This window comes from Lactuca serriola, chromosome 5 (assembly GCF_051521515.1).
Source record: "Lactuca serriola cultivar US96UC23 chromosome 5, Lser_US96UC23_V15, whole genome shotgun sequence".
NCBI classification, from domain to species: Eukaryota; Viridiplantae; Streptophyta; class Magnoliopsida; order Asterales; family Asteraceae; genus Lactuca; species Lactuca serriola.
The window spans coordinates 271,109,109-271,127,130 of record NC_136412.1 but is presented as its reverse complement, the minus strand read 5'-3'; the positions used below and the strand labels follow the sequence as shown (position 1 = coordinate 271,127,130).

The following is an 18,022-nucleotide window of genomic DNA, read 5'->3' as shown; positions in this document are numbered from 1 at the left end:
ATATATATGAAATTCGTGAGTACCAGAAAAAACTGACCAAAATTGGTTAAATACCTCATTTGTAACTGTCAAAACTGTCATAAAACAGTTTGACAACGGTAAAAAAAAAAACTGTTTTAAATCCGGGTTTTCTATAATGATTAATATCAAGCCAAAAACGGGTCAAATATTCTAAATTTGCATCTCAGCTAGGGGCTCTGCCCCTTGGACCCTGCCAGGGGCTGCCGCACCTTAGACCCCGCTCCTAGGGGCGCTGCCCCCGGACCACCGTCGTTTAGGGGCTTCGCCCCTAAATGATAGTCTACTTTTAATCTTGAATAAATTTAAACAAGTGTGCACTCCACACATTCCTTACTTGTTTAATATTTATCAATATCACTTTTGGTCAACAAAGTAATCCCATTACATTTAAATCACATTAGTGAAACAAATCACCTACAAACCTCCCCCATTTAAATGTGATCTGGATTAATTAAAAACAAAAACATAACAACAAACTGATGCATAAATGAAATATCGTGACGATTGAATTTCACATTAGTATATTATTCATTCCAATTATTCGAATATCAGGGTGTCACTAAGGATTGAACCTTTTCTATTCTAAGTGAATACATGACGATAATATACACAATAGTTTACATTCTCAAAGTTCTAACTTGACACTATATTTTACTAGCTTGTGTCCTATCCTTCAATAAGCATATCAAAGTCAAGTCCCAACTTCTTGAAGCAGCTAAACTTCATGTATATATAGGTAGTTCTTTTCTTCTTGCACCTGCAAATGCAATTTTTCAAAGAAGTATTATGAAATAAAATTTCAACCTCCTTAACTTGCAAAACTGAACACATACCTTGGGATGATGATAAAATGTGTTCCAATCTTTAAATATCAAGCTTTCCACATTGAATTCATCATCTAATATTGCATTAGATGGGAATTAGGTATCTCAATATAAAAGATTTAAGTGGACTTTAAACCCATCCCTATAGCCGCCTTGTGCACAATATTTCTTGCTAACCCTTTGGTTAGATGATCGGCCAAATTCAACTGAGTTCTTACAAACTCCACAGATATCACACCATTCATGATGAGCTCACGAATCATGCTATGTCTAACACCTAAATGTCTAGACTTACCATTGTACACTTGACTATAAGCCTTAGCCAAGGTTACAGCACTATCACATCTGATAGAAATGGTAGATATCGGTTTGGGCCATAATGGAATTTCATAAATCAAATTCCTTAGCCACTCAGCTTCTTTACCAGCAGCAGACAATGCAACAAACTTAGACTCCATGGTTGAGTTAGTAATACAAGTCTGTTTCTTAGATGCCTAAGAAATGGCACCTCCTCCAAGAAGAAACACCCAACTACTTGTAGAGAAGTGATCCTCTAAGTTGTTAATCCAGCTAGCATCTGAATAACCTTCCAAAATAGAAGGATATCCACTATAAGTTAAACCATAATTCATGGTCCCTTTCAAATACTTGAATACTCTACTCACAGCTTTCCAATGATATGAACTAGGATTACTAGTATATCTACTAAGCCTTCCCACAACATAAGTTATATCAAGCCTAGTACTAATCATGGCATACATGAGACAACCAATAGCCCTTGAGTATTCAAGTTGTGACACCGGAGATCCTTTATTAGGTAGAAGCTTAAGACTAGGATCTATATGAGTGCTAACATGAGAACAATTCTCAAAGTTAAACTTTTTCAATATCTTCTCAATATAATGAGATTGAGAAATTGAAATCCAATTGTTTCCTTTTCTAATTCTTATACAAAGAATTACCTCAGCCTCCCCCATGTCTTTCATATCAAAACTAGATGATAAAAATTTCTTGGTTTTATCAACTTCTTCTAAATCAGTACCAAAAATCAACATATCATCTACATATAAGCAAATCATGACTCCTTTACTAGAAGTATAAAATTTGCTATATACACATGTGTCAGCTTGGTTTAATGCAAAACCATTAGACAAGACAACATCATCAAACTTTTGATGCCATTGTTTTTGTGCTTGTTTCAAACCATATAATGATTTCTTCAACTTGCACACTTTGTGTTCATTTCCAGGCATCACAAAACCTTCAGGCTGTTTCATGTATATTTCCTCATCCAAGTCACCATTGAAGAATGCAGTTTTCACATCCATTTGGTGAATCACAAGATTATGTATATCTGCAAGAGATAATAATAATATAATAGTACAAATTATGGCAACAGGAGCATAAGTATCAAAGAAATAAATGTCTTCCTTTTGTCTAAAGCCTTGGATAACCAATCTGGCTTTATACTTATCAATTGTGCCATCCACCTTCATTTTTCTTTTGAGGATCCATTTACATCCTAATGTCTTGCAACCATGAGGTAAATCAGCCAATACCCAAGTATTGTTATGCATGATAGAATCAATCTCATTATGAATTGCCTCTTTCCAGAAATGAACATCCCTAAAAGCCATAGCTTCACTAAAAGCCTTTGGATCCTCTTCAATATTAAAACAATATTGATATTGAGAAATAGTTTCATTCCTTGTTCCTTCAACTAAATATAGTTGAAAATCAGATCCAAAAGACTTAGCTTTTCTAGCTCTGGTGCTTTTCCTAGGTTCAGGTACAGAACTTGCACCACCAGAAACATCTTCAGCTTGAGTAGTACTCTTGCTCGATCCCAGCCAGGGGCTCTGCCCTTTAGACCCCGTCAGGGGCTGCCGCCCCTTGGACCCCGTTCCCAGGGGCGCTGCCCCTGGACCCCCATTTGTTCAGGGGCTTCGCCCTAAATGACAGTCTACTTTTAATCTTAAATAAATTTAAACAAGTTGCACACCACACCTTCCTTACTTGTTTAATATTTATCAATATCACTTTTGGTCAACAAAGTAATCCCATTACACTTAAATCACATTAGTGAAACAAATCACCAACATCTAATCTATTTGAATTTTACACAGTCAATTTTGTATGAATCCCCTCGTATATCTCGACATCCTGATTAATGCTTATCGGCTTCAAATTAGAAGTACCCCTAACATTTTATTAAGAAAACAACTTTAGTTCTACTTGTTGGATTAGTGTTTAAGCTCGTAACTATATTTGGTAAGTACTTGACCCGGTTGTGCATGGTCCTTTTGGGTTACCTTCACCAAAGCAACATGATAGGATGATTTATTAAGAAAGAGGTTATTATGATTTATTAATATGTTATATGAATAATATATTAATGGAGAAATCATATAATTAAATTAATATTAGACAAGAATTAATTAAGAAATTAATTATGTGGCTAAAATACATTAATTTAATAACAGGGACTTAAACTGTCAAATATGTGATAGTTGAGTATTGGGATGAGGAGCCTCTTGGACTAGGCATGGAAGAAATTAGGATGTGTCCATCCATAATTTTGGCCATAAGACCCTATTCTAGAAGCTTCCTTGGATAGCTTAAGGCCTAAGTTGTCCATTAGGGTTTAGACTGAAACCCTAGCGGCTCCAGTATAAATAAGACCCTAAGGCTTACAATTTGCAGCCACTTGAAACCCTAGAAAGATCATAGCCAAAATTGTGCCTCTTCCAACCTCTTTCCAAGATCATTCTTTTGCTATTTGTTTTTGTAAGTCATTAGAAGAGTGACACTTGTGACTCTAAGCTTCAAAGACAAGATGATTCAAGCAAACAACAAGAGGTAATAATCTAGATCTGATTTGTCACATAAATTTCGAATTATACTCATTAGATCTAGGGTTTGAAAGTCTTGGATGAATGCATGTACAATTAGGGAAACCTAGATCCAAGCATTAGGGTTTGCATGAGCATATAGGATGTTCTTTTTTTGTAACGCCCCGATTCTTAGGTATTGAATTAATATAAGAAGTTTGTTATTTTCAAGGTCTACTCGATGAGTTGGTTGCCCTACTTGTCGAGTAGCAGCAGGTTGGTTCGCATGTTTTAGTGACTTACTCGCTGAGTCCAATAAGGGACTCGACGAGTAGGAGCTGACAGATGAAACCCTATATTCCGGGGATTTGCACCCTATTTAAGGACCACTTATTCTCCCTAGCCTCTCTTATTGCATCCCTCGAATTCATAAACCCTAATTTGTGCTTTCCTCTATTTTTGTGTGCTTCTTATCTTGAAATAAGATTCTTAGAGTAAAGGGCTTGGAGTTCAAGAGGTGTGAAGCAAGGGGCTATTGTAGATCCAAAATCTTCTCTGTCTTGGGATCGTTTTGAAGGTAACAAGTTGTTACCTTGACTCCCCTTTAGTTAGATCTCTTCATTTATGTGTTTAGATCCCTTTTTGGGGTTTCGGAGTGGATATCCGATTTGGTTCAAGATCTAAGGTTGTAATCTCAGATCTGGACTCCTTTAGCCCCTCTTTGTCATAAAGTTCCAGTCTTTGTTGATCTATGGCCTTTCCCTTATCTTAAGCCACTCCTTTAGCTTGTTTTGGGCCATTATCATCTTGCATGCACGTAAAGTTTGCAACTTTACGTGATAAACATTCCCTAGGAGCTCAAATCTGCAGTATCAATTCTTTGTATGACCTAAAAAACATCTGCATGGATGAAGGATTGAAGGGACTCGGCGAGTCATATGAAGATGGTCATGAACTCGACGAGTTGATGAACAACTCGGCGAGTCCGATGGAGATTGCCTTGGGCTCGGCGAGTCAGTCTCTGACTCGCCGAGGCGGCTAGGGTTTTCCCAACCTTTGGACACGCACGAACTCGGTGAGTTATAGGGAAACTCGACGAGTTAATCAAGGATTTTATGACTTCTCGATTTCAGGAAGGACTCAACGAGTCGGTGAACTGCACTCGACGATTCGGGTCAGCATGGGTTGTTGACTTTAACCAAGGGTAGACCAGTTTACCCCTGGGGGTATTTTGGTAAATTGGAAATTTATGGAAAAGGGTTTTATGGTGATTACAGGTGGTGGAGTTCATGTTGGTGATTCGAGAGTTTGAGCCTATCACTTCAGTGCGACATCGTGAGGTGAGTTCTCCTCACTATATCAACAGGGTCTACGACACCAAGGCCGACCCTTTATGATTTACATCCTGGTTTAGGATGGTTGCTATGTTAGATTACATCCTGGATTAGGATGGTTGCTATGCTAGTAATCTATTTGATTGATATCCTGGTTGTAGGATGGTTTTTATGTTAGAGATCGGTTAGATCTGTATGACTATCTATTATTGCATGCTAGCGATTATATTTATGTGCACATGTTTATTGGTTAGGGGAAAGGGTTGAGGTAGGTCCTGCTGTGTGTAGTAGGCCAAGACACCCTGGGCGGACTGGGTAGACTACAGGCCTGGGCCGGGAAAATCTAATCAGGCCGAAGGCCCAACGAGCTGTCCGGATAGGCTGAAGGCCCCGAGGAGGGCAGTCCAGACGTGCTAAGGGCTCGGAGATTGGTCCAGATAGACTGAGGACCAGGAGTCGGTCCAGTCAGACTGATGGCTCATTATGCATGTTGCATTGTTGCTTATATGTTTGAATGATATGGTTATATATGTATGGCGTTGGTATTTTGGGGGTAACTCACTAAGCCTTCGAGCTTACATTTATCGATTATTGTTTCAGGTACTTCTGATGATCGCGGGAAGGCGAAGGCGTGATCGTACCGCTCCTCATATTTTATGATTTTATGATTTGATTTTGGGATACTCTGACAATATACTATTTTGAAAACAAGTTTTTTAATAATCATGTGCTTTGAAATGTTTTAAAAATTTTAAATTTGGCATGATTTTTATGGGTGTTACATTTTGGCTCAAACTCATCACTACTGGGATGTGTAACTTTTCGGTTTGAAAATTACTTTCGACCTGAAGCTTTTTTTAGACAATATCCAAAACAAAAGAATGTTGATGCTGACCTTAATTGGGTTATTCTGAAAGTTTGTGAATGGATGAATTTACAACAAGATATCAAGTTAGTAGAAGGAGATTACGTTGTTCACTTGGACTCCATTGCAAAAATTTGTGGTATAAATAGTGCAGAGAATTTTTTTGAAGATCTCCTACATCAAATGAGAGGGCATCCAACCTATACATCCCTTCTCCATACGTATGTCCAACATAAAGATTCTTCCAAAGCCGAAGCTTTAATGGCAGTGGTTTCTTGAAATACCCTCTTCCTTTCAACCATATGGTCAGTTACAGAAGCTTCCTAAAATTCTTCAAGAACACTTCATCTGAAATTCTTTTAGTTACTTTTGTAATTCCTATTTTTAAAATTATTTTTATTGGATTATTACTTTTAATTTATTATTTTCTTTATATACTAAATATTATTTTATTGGATATTTTTAATGTATAATATTAGTTCTTGTTAATTTTATTAGTTCCACCACAAAGTCATGAGATATGCAAAATCACCGTCTCTCATCATCAAAATCGCCAAGATCATTGCCAAACACCTTCATTGGAGGTAGCTTATAATGAGAAACCATAGGGAAAACATCTCCACCATCTCCCGGTCACCACCACCACTTATAATTGTTATAGGGGTTTGTTGTGCATTATGTGAGACATGAAGGATTCTAGTGGATTATGAAGAGGTTGTCGTAAGTGACTACTAATACTGCTAGGTGGAACAGGATGGTAGGGTTTTTATTGAACCTCCGATGAAGGTGTTTGGCGATAATCTCGTCGATTTTTGACGATGAGAAGTGACGTGTTTGTGTATTTCAGCGACTTTGTGATGAAACTAATAAAATTAAAAAGAATTAATAGTATACATTAAAAATAAATTAATAATCCAATAAAATAATATTTATTATATGAAAAAAAAATAATAAAATAAAAGTAATAATTCAAAAAAACAAAAACGGAATTACAAAAATTAACTAAAATAAATTAATAATATAGTAATATAATATTTGTTATGATATAAATATTATACATTAAAATAATATTTATTGATATATAATAATCCAATAAAAAAGAATTAGTCTAACAAAACAGAAATTATAAAAAGAATCAACTAAAAGGAATTAATAACCCAATAAAATAATGTTTTATAATATATAATAATCTCATCCCATAATATAATATTTATTATTGTATAAATATTATATATTAAAAACTATATGTATTGATATATAATAATTCAATAAAAAAAGAATTACTCCAACAAAATAATTCTCTCCACTGAAAAAAGAAAAGTCATTCAATGCTTTGATTGATGCAATCTTTCAATCCTTGGAAAGTAATATATATGAATCAGATTATATTATTTTGCATGCAATACTATCCGGAAGAAAAGATTATATTATTTTGCATGCAATACTATCCACAAGAAATGATAGTGTCGATGAGATTAATGATTATTTGATCTGTCGATTCCATGGAGAAGAGAGAATTTACTATTGTTTTGATGAGGTCATAGACGATATAAATAACTTCTATGTCGTGGAATTATTGAACACGATCACTGTTAGTCATTTGCCCCCTCATTACATAAGACTGAAAGCGGGATGCCTGATAATATTGTTACGAAATCCCGACCCATTAAATGGATTGTGTGATGTGACAACCCGAAATTTTCATTTGTATAATTTCCACATGCAAACACTCCAAATATTAGTCAAAAATATTTATTACATTTTTGGCCGGATTTAAGTCAATTTGGTGTTTTATTTTTTTTATTTATTTACGTGAAACGACTAAATAAGTGTCGTCGTTAGTAAAGTGTACCCGGGCAAAACAACCCAACACCTTAGTTAGGTGTTCACAGACAAACAAGAGGTGTTTGGACCGTGAACACCCTTTTCCCCAAGACTCATGCATACAGCATGAGTTTACTCCTTTTGCCCTCATTCTTACACTCCCCACTCAAGAACACAAGGCTTTTCTCTCAACTATCATAAATTCATCCTTCCAAATCCGCCAAAATGTAAGTTTTTCCTCTCTAAATTCGTTCATACAACACTAAATCTAGTGTTTATACATCATTTTCATCTTTGGAATTTGATTTTTACTTAGATCTTCAAGCATCTTCAAATCACCAAGAACACACTAGTGTTTTTGGGTCCTAAAACACCCTTGCAAGCTTCCTTTAAGTAAGTATACCATTCCTAGCTAGTTATCTTCTTATTGTGCTTACAAATCCATGGAATAAACCCAAGAACATGTGTTTACGGTTTGGGAATATCCCAAAACCGTAAACACCCCAAAAGGGGTTTTGATGCCCCAAACTCCTTCCAATTCTTGCCTAATGAACTAGGGACTTGTATGAATGATCTAAGGACCCTGAAACACGAAATGGATGGGGTAACCATGAGTTTACTGCCGTAAACTCATGGGTTTACGGTAGTAAACTCCCAATGAATGTTCAAAAACCGTAAACTCCAAAAAGAGTTCCATTTCGAGCCCTAACCACTTCTTAAGCCCTTGAATCAACCCTAGAACCTTTCCTTGTGAAGCATGAAGCCTTAAAACACACAAACACACCATCCCCATGAGTTTACGGCCGTAAACTCATGGGGGAAATGGTCCCTCAACCGTAAACTCACATAGGGTGGGTATTTGAGGAGTAAACTCCATAGTGATGTCATACACTCCTTAGATGCAACCCTTAGCACTCCTAGCACCTAAAACAAAGTGTTTTTATGCATTAGGGTATCTTTACTTACTTATTTAGTGATTAAATAACTAATTAGATACCCTTACGTGCCACTGCATGTTACATAGGATCTGTGGGTATGTTCAAGTCCTCACTTGACACCTAGCATCCTACCCGGCATTCCATCCACTCCACTCACTGCAGGTGAGTTCATACCCCTTAATTAACCTTTTAAATGCTTTTAAATGCTTTTAAATGCTTTTAGGGGGGATGCAAGTTGAATCGAACAAGTTATGGTATCAATCACATGTGATTTATAACTTGTTACCAAAAGGATTTTCTATACTTTCAAATTACCTTGCCAACAAAGTTGTTTTAAATGTTTATCAAGCTCATATTCATGTTTAATTGTTCTAAAACTATTTTTCAATGCTTTTAAACTTATTTTATTTCCAAATCATATCTACACCAATATATTTATATAAGTAAGGATTGAAGGACTAAGAACTCATAGCTCACCTTATTTCCTGTTCTTGTTTGGTTGTGGACTTAGGGTACTCTGTTATCTGTCCGACTGTCGTTGAATTCTTAGTTATATATCATATATATTCGTGTTAGTTCAACACCTTTGTGTATCAAAGGCATTCAACTAATATCTCTATTTTAACTATAATAGGTATAATTAAGGATTAGCACTCATTACTATAGTTACTATGATACTCACTATAGTTAGTACAATTATGAGATTATACATATTAAATACTATACGAAGAGGACCCTATATATACACTATATGAATATAATACTATACACTATACGAAGAGAATACTATACGAAGAGAATCCTATACAATATACGAAGAGAATACTATATACTATATAAGAGAACAAACACTCAATACATTATACTAAGAAGTACATTATACTCTAATTATGAGACAACATACTAAAATAGAATGTGATACACTACTTCTCGATACCACACTCCACTATGCGATCACCGTGTAACCAGAGCCTCCTGGAGGGAGAGCGAACACTATGTATACAGATCTATACGGGACGGACACTCCCACATCCCGACTGCTAGCTACAGTCCGAGCCGATTAGGCCCAGGGGTGACAAAACATCACTACACTACGTATGACCTGGAGGGTCAACTGTCACTGTATTATCACTCAGCATGGTTACATACGAGTTCACATTTAGACCTTAAGTAACACATTAAGAATTAAAGGTAAAACGGACTCCCCGAAGTGTGTGCATATATATATATATATATATATATATATATATATATATATAATACTATCTGGAGTTTGCATCTCTACTATATTCAGCCGACAGTGACACTGCTGGGGTAAAACTCTATTTTTCCCGATTTCTTTATATGAACGAAATTTAAAACTATATTTTCACACTGATAGTTCCATTTGGAAAACTTTTACATTTCCAGAGAATCAAACTTATAAATAACCGAGTCTTGGTAGGAGACTACTTTTACTGGAAAATATAGGATTTTCTAAGGATCATACTATTTTCAAGAACTTGAGAACTGCTATTATATTACATGATTGTAAACACTTTTTTACAAGCAATGACACTAAAGACTTATGAACTCACCAGCTTTATGCTGATACTCGTTTTCAAAATAACTTGTATTCTCAGGTCCTCAGTAGACAGGTACAGATGCAGATTTTGAGAAGATGGAGCATATACGAGACTCATCTTTTATTTTGATTATATTTTTGGTGTCTATCAAACTGTACATAACACGCTTGTATTACAATTATTATACTAATGCAATGGATGTTGTTGTTTGTCTTTATTATTATGCATTGTTATGATACTATACATGACGTCCTCCACCCCAGAACGTATTCCGCCGTTCTCGGTTTTGGGGTGTGACATGTAACGACACCAGATTGATATGTAAAAGATTTCAACACAATTTCATTGATGTCGAAATAGTTGCTGGTCAACATGTTAGAAAGAAAGTATTTTTTTCCAAGGATTCTTCTAAGTCCATATAAAGATGACATGTTTCCATTCAAACTGAAAAGGAAACAATTTCCTATTCAATTATGCTTTGCAATGACAATCAATAAAGCTCAGGGACAAATATTTTGAATGTAGGTATGTATATTCCAAACCCAGTATTTGTGCATGACCAACTTTATGTTGCATTCTCCAGAGGGTCTCACGTGACAATACCAAAGTGTTAGTGAAGCCTAACGAAGATTTAAAATGTTGCGGAGTCTATACAACAAACGTGGTATATAAAGAAGTGTTGTGAGATTAATAATGTATTAGCAGTTATGTGTTTTTACACATTTCCATATTTGGTGTATTCATATGTAATTCTATTATTATTGTTTGAACGACTTAAACGACTTATATTTTGTGCTGGCTTGAAGTGTTTATTTTTACCAGTTATTTGATGTATCATGCCAAAAATAACGCCAAAGCCAGATTCTATTGTCTTGGACATTTACTTTCTTTTGGGACGTAACATTTTTATAAAAGAAACATATCGCCTAAAAAACTATTTGCAGCCGCCACTTTACGCGGGTAACGGCTAATATATATATCAAGAGTACAAAGCCTTAGGAACAAAACTACTTTTATTTCATCATTGATATATTACATTGGGAGCTGATATATCCACGTACATTTTTGATATTTCCACATATTTCTTATGTAAATTGACAATTATGCTCCTGCTATATAAAAAAAATGGACCCTACTTAGTTTATCTTCGTTTTGTCTCTATCTCCTTCTCTTTGTCATACCACCAAAAAAAACCCAGGAAAACTCAATGACCCAATAAATAACTAAGGTTTACTTGAATCCAGCTCCTTAATATATAGGTTCACTTTATCTCCCTTCCATCTCTTCTCTTACCAAGGTACCATCAAGATACACAGTAACCGGAAAAACTCTAAACACGAACCAGATATTTGCCGTATTTGCCGGACAGGGCCGGCCCAAGCCCAGGGCAAGCTGGGCCACGGCCCATGGCATCAAATTTCAAGGGGCATCAATTTTTTTAGGTCTTTTATGGGTGTATAGTAATTGGGCCACTACAACTCTTGATCCACTAACACTATGAAGTCCGGTTTAAATGAAAAGAGGGCAGCAGGACAAGCTTTGGATACCTAATAAACAATGGCGGCAATTTGAAATAAATTTAGAATGCATGACTCTTCGTTATCCTAAGCAATATAGCACGCCTAATAATTACAGTTGAAGAAGACAAGACATTCTTATCAATGGGGTTCTAGAGAAGACGATTCCAATAAATACGGGCGTACCTGTTGATCTCAATAGATAAAACATACGGTTCTCTTTCTTCTCTTATTCTCAGCCTATAAAGATTTAAATCCTCATAATTTCATTGTTAATATGCCCTCTTAATCTCTTGTTCTCGTGAAAATCCGATAACCTTTTCATATAGTCCATTAATCCCCAACTCCTCATCAATTCTTGCTTCAGTTGACTACTTATCTTTGTATTTTTAAAGAGCTGCCAATTGTGCACAGCATTCAAAGGTTTGCTCAAGATTTCTCTTACATTCCCCTGTAAATTCTGAGTTATCACTTTTGAATTATATTTTTGAGTTTCTAGTTATTTTATCGAAATCTGTATTTATGGGTTTGTTTTATGTTTATGAAATTGAATGCTTTTGTTTATCAAAAAGTCAAAGACTAAGTATTTAGCCATGCTTTCTCATGCGTCGAAACTGGAATAAACTTACAAACTATAACTTTGAATTGCATTTTTATTCAAAACATATATAAATAGTGAGTCTAATGAAACTTACTTTTCTACTATTCTTGCATATTAGTTTTGGTAATTTATTGTTCTTACTGCCTCATCCTGTAAATTCGTTAACCTCAACTTATGGAATTATATCATCGTTTTGCATTTATTCTTTTTTAAGTTGTTTTTTTGTAATGTTTATCAATTAAATGGTATTTATTAAAATGTATGTTTTTTATTTCAAAATATTTCATATGTTGTTTTCTGAATAAACTAATGTTTATAAAAATCTGATGTGTTATATTATTAGTTTAATTTCTAGTAATGTATTTGAAAATCTGATAGAAATGTATTGGTTTTTAAACTGATCGTTGTTTTTGTTTATTTTGTGGTTAGAGATAGCTAACTCAAGAAAGATTAAACGAATTAACAATTTTGAGTATTGAAAGTCAATTTCTACGGATTCTTGGTTATCATAATTAAGAGATGGTTTTTTTTCAAAAAATACATGGAGACATAATTTTAGATGAATTTATGTATGTTATTGTTTTATAAACTTGAGTTAATTTGACTATAAAATTTAATTTACTTTTCCTATATACATTTTTTTTATATAAAATCAACAGCCTGTTGCCGGAGAAAAATCACGTTCGCCAGAGAAGGCCGTCTACAAAGCAATTTCTAGATGCAAAAAACACCATTACATAACACATATTAAAATCAGTTGCAGGTGGGCAAAATCAAGTCGTTAAAATCAAGCAAAAATGCACCATTACATCGCACAAACTGATTTTCTTTCCCATTTTTTTTTTGGCTTCTTTGACTTTCTTGCAGGAGTGTGAGGTTCGTGTGTTTATTTGAAGTGGATTTCACAGGTTTTGTTAATAACATGAGAGTTTAAACTCTAAACCAGGCGGCAAATGAAACATACACAATGATTCACTTACCTTTTACTTGGCTGAACATTGCACCACCAAAGAAGCAGCACCGTGTTTAATCAGAACATGTTGTTGATTAGTGAAGAAGGGATTAGCGGTACAATCAAGGGCCTGAACTACGACCTCTCAATCTGATTTGATTTTCTGATCTCTACTAAATGAAGGGTATAATAGACAATTACCTTTAAAAATATATGGATGCATAAAAAACAACCGTGGAAATATCAGCTCCCATTTACATTTAATTCACTGCAATATTGTATACAATTTGAATGAAAGAAAAAACACACGTATAACAAATTCAGAACCATTCTAATTTCTGCATTGCTTGTGATACTGAATGAATGATAAAAAAAAAAATTTTTAAAAATTAAAAAAAAAATATTAGTGGTATTGACGAGTGGGAAACTAAGACATCGGCATTCTGAAATCAGTAACCCCTTCCTTATCCACCGCCACCACATCCACCACCACCATGTCCGCCATTTGCGTCTAATATAGCTGCAGAAACTGCAGCTCCTGTTAGTATAGCCATAGCTACTCCTCCACCGGAAGTATTGGTTGTGCTGGTATTAGCTTTTGCCCTCGGAAGTGATGGATCTTTGGTTTTCCTTTACCCATCACTATTACTATTACATTGACCGGAGAGACCACACAAGACTATCACTGCTACAATAACTATGCATAAAACGCAAGCTATCAAAACGACTAAATAAGTTTCCATTTTTTTCGATACATGAGAATAAATGTTATCGTTTTATAGCATTAGGTTACTCATATATATATATATATATATATATATATATATATATATATATATATATATATATATATATTCATGAAACACACATGAAGAAGTTTCTCTCCAGGAAAATGCTCGGAAAATTTTAACTATCTAGAGATAATTAATGCCTTGACTCGCTCGTTTTGACTGTATATCTACATTAATTACGGGATTTGGGTTTGGGATATACGTACATGGATATTGTTTAGATTTTTTTTTTGAACCGGCAATTTTATTAAAATACTCCTAGCAAGAAGCTAGGGGTAGAAGTACAATAGAAAACATCAAGCTAAACAAAGAGCATAGTCCATGTACAATTCAAGGGTGCACAACACCACTTATCCCAATCAACTGTATCCACTAGGACTCCTATACTTTCTCCAAGTAAATACCAATGAATTGATATAATCTAAAATTTTCGCCGGTTTCGATGATTCTTCTTTAAAAATCCGATCATTCCTTGCCTTCCACAAACTCCAGAGGGTTCCGTATATAATACATGTAAGCAACTCTTTCTTTTTTGGGCAATGTCCCCAGTTCCCGGCAAAGTCAAGCATCTCATTCACACCTGAAAAGAATTGAGGGAGAACATTACACCACTTTAGTACCATGGTTATAATATTCCTCGCCAAACTGCATGAAGTGAGAATGTGATCCACTGATTCTTCTACGTGTTCACATATCCCACACATTGTGGAGGGTACTTGGATGTTCCTTTTCCTTAACGCCTCGGCAGATGGAATCCTCCCCTGCTTTGCTCGCCAAATAAAATTCACCACCTTTTTTGGAACCGAATTCAACCACCAGAAATCCCCATCGCAAATCAGGTGAGAGGCTCTGTCAAGTCTATTTCTAAGCCTTGCCACGCTAAAAACTCCATCCACCACAAAGTCAGATCTCCACGATAATCCCCCATCATTAGTATTCATTATTTCCTTCACATCAATATTTAACTTCCATAAGCCATTTTTTGCTTTATCTATGCATGACCACACCCCACCTCGATTATGTTTTGCGAAGCAGAACCAGGGACGGTTTGCAGGGTTATGAAACCCCATTACAATTCGGGCCCAAAGGGAGTCAGGACATGTTTTGAACTTCCACCACCATTTAGCCAGTAGGGCCAAGTTTAGGTTCCTAAGAGATCCTAAACTTGCCCCTCCAACCTCCTTTGGAGCTTTTAGTTTCTCCCATGCAACCCAATGTACAGTTGCTTTTTCTGCATCACCTCTCCAAATAAACTGCCTTTGGATCTTTTCCAACTCTTCTATTATTCCGATGGGGGCTGAGAACAGTGATAGATAAAAGGTTGGAAGGTTCCCAAGTACAGCTTTTGCCAAAGTCATCCTGCCACTAAGGCTCAAAATCTTTGCCTTCCACATGGAGAGTTTGGAGCGGAACTTATCTACAATCGGCTTCCAAGCTTTTTTTTCTATTCATATTCTCCCCGACAGGCACCCCGAGATAAGTGAAAGGTAGAGAGGATGGCGCACACCCTAGTGGCCCATCCCACTCACAAACCTCCTCAAAGTCGACACCAATTCCAAATACCCGTGATTTGTTGAAGTTCACTTTTAATCCCGACACAACATAGAAACATCTGAGGATTTTAGAAAGATTGTAGACATTTTTTTTGACCAATCCCCAATAAATAAGGCATCATCAGCATAAAATAAATGAGAAAGGGATATGTTGGTATTAGGAATATGGACCCCATCGAATATCCCTTTTTCATTTGCCGCTTTCATCATGACATTTAGACCTTCCATCGCTATTATAAAAAGGAACGGTGATAGCGGATCGCCTTGTCTCACTCCTTTTGTCAAAGGAAATTCCGCCGTTGGGCTGCCATTGACCAGTACCGACGCCCTAGCCGACCTGAGGCATCCGTTTATCCATCTTCTCCATTTTAACCCGAAGTTCATTTGAGCCATAACCGAATCAAGGTACTCCCAATTTACCGAGTCAAAAGCCTTGTTAAAATCTGCCTTGAATAACAATATTTTCCAGTTACTTTTTAATGCCCAAGAACACACCTCGTTAATTATTAAAGGACCTTCGAGTATGTTCCTCCCTTCTACAAAAGCCGGTTGCACCTCGTCTATGCATACTCCAATATGTGTTTTCACCCGGATCACCAGTGTTTTAGCAACTATCTTGTATAACGCACCAATGAGACTAATTGGTCTGTAATCGCTTAAGGAGAGTGGGTCCTTAATCTTAGCTGCAAGAGAAATGAAGGACGAATTGCATCCCATAGAAAATTCTCCGCGTTGTTCAAATGATCTAACAAAGCTCATAATATCATCCTTTAGCAAACTCCAGTAAGACTTGAAAATTTTAAATGAGAATCCATCTGGCCCCGGGGCCTTTTCCGAACCACAACACCAAATTGCGTTCCTAATTTCCTCAACTGAGAAAGGAAGCTCAAGAGCAGAGCTCGCCTCTGAAGAGAGCGTTTTAAATCTGTTGCTTCTGATTTTTGGTCGACTCATCCATTTTTCTTCAAATTTCTTAGAGAAGAATTGGAGGATCTCACATTTTATAGCATCAGGACTCGTCACCCACTGACCATTAATAGTCAAACCATGAATTTTGTTCCTCCTATTATGATTATTTACATAACCATGGAAGAAAGAAGTGTTTTCATCTCCATCAGTCACCCATTTTACCTTTGCCATTTGTTTCATATCCATTGCAGCCATCCTTTCAATTTCTGTAATCCTTTTTACATAGTTGGTTCTTTTCCCCAATTCATGAGGCCATAAATCTTTGGATTCCGCCAAAGTATCAAGCTGTGCAATAGAATTCCTACACTCTTCTAGTTCTTTGTTTTCCAAAGCAAAGGCTGTTTCTCGCCACTTCTTAATTTCCTTCTTTAAGAAACGCAATTTCGCCGCCAAGAAAGCATCACCGTTTCCATAACCTCTGAATTTCCTCCATGCCTCAGAAACCACATCTTGAAATCCAGCCTTTAACATCCACGAGTTGAAGAATCTAAATGGCCTAGGACCGAAGTCCTCACAAGAAGTTTTCAACATGATCGGGCAATGGTCCGAGAATTCTCTGGCAAGGGCAGTTACCGATGAACCCGGGAAACACTCCATGAAGTTATCACAAACCAAGAATCTGTCCAATTTGCTCAACTTACCACCGTCTTCTGGTCTAAAATAAGTGAACTTATATCCGCCCATTCTCAGATCATGTAGAGCACAGGAGAATATGAAATCGTTGAAGTCATCAGCAGAAATGCGACAAAACCTGGAGTTTACCCGCTCATCTCTTCTACGAACAACATTAAAATCTCCTGCAAAGCTCCATGTCGCCACTCTACTAGATTTAATCTGAGCCAACTTCTCCCATGTTCTCCTTTTTTCCGACGGAGCTTGAGGTGCATATACGTTTACTATGGCTATCTCAGTGTTTATACCCACCCACCGACCAAATGTAATCAAAAAATACCTTGATTTAATCGAATCAGATACTATAAATACCTCATCATCCGAGATTGTAATAAGTCCTCCAGATCTCCCTGTTGCTTCAATTAATTTGAAACCAAAATTATTGTTTGCCCAACAATTTCTAATATTTAATTGGAGTGAAGATAACAACCCCAGTTGTGATTCTTGAAGACAGACTATAGAGACCCTATATTCCGAGCATAACCTCCTCACCCATCTTTGCTTATGATCCTCTCCGATCCCCCTCACATTCAGAGAAAGCATATTCATTGAGGAATATTGATCTCACCCTCCATACCCATTGCCTCCTCTAAAACCTCGTTCCCAATTTCAATATCTACATCGACCATCTTTCCGATTTCCACAGTAAGGGCAGTCTCGTTTAGAACCTCGCGACCTTGGTGGTTTATGGCCCGGTCTGTAGAGTGGGTGGAGCGGATCGGATCTGAGTCGGCTTCAGCACCATGTATTGATTGGTCAGAATTG

General features: G+C 36.3%; 1 long non-coding RNA gene across 1 annotated transcript; it reads left to right on the top strand.

Annotated features, from left to right (window-relative positions):
• Nucleotides 1–11,745: 11,745 nt before the first annotated feature.
• Nucleotides 11,746–13,536, top strand: LOC145051630 (uncharacterized). Its single transcript, XR_013683744.1, has 3 exons — nucleotides 11,746–12,142; nucleotides 12,980–13,083; nucleotides 13,188–13,536. It is a non-coding gene; the product is annotated as an uncharacterized LOC145051630 (long non-coding RNA).
• The last annotated feature ends 4,486 nt before the right edge of the window (nucleotides 13,537–18,022 follow it).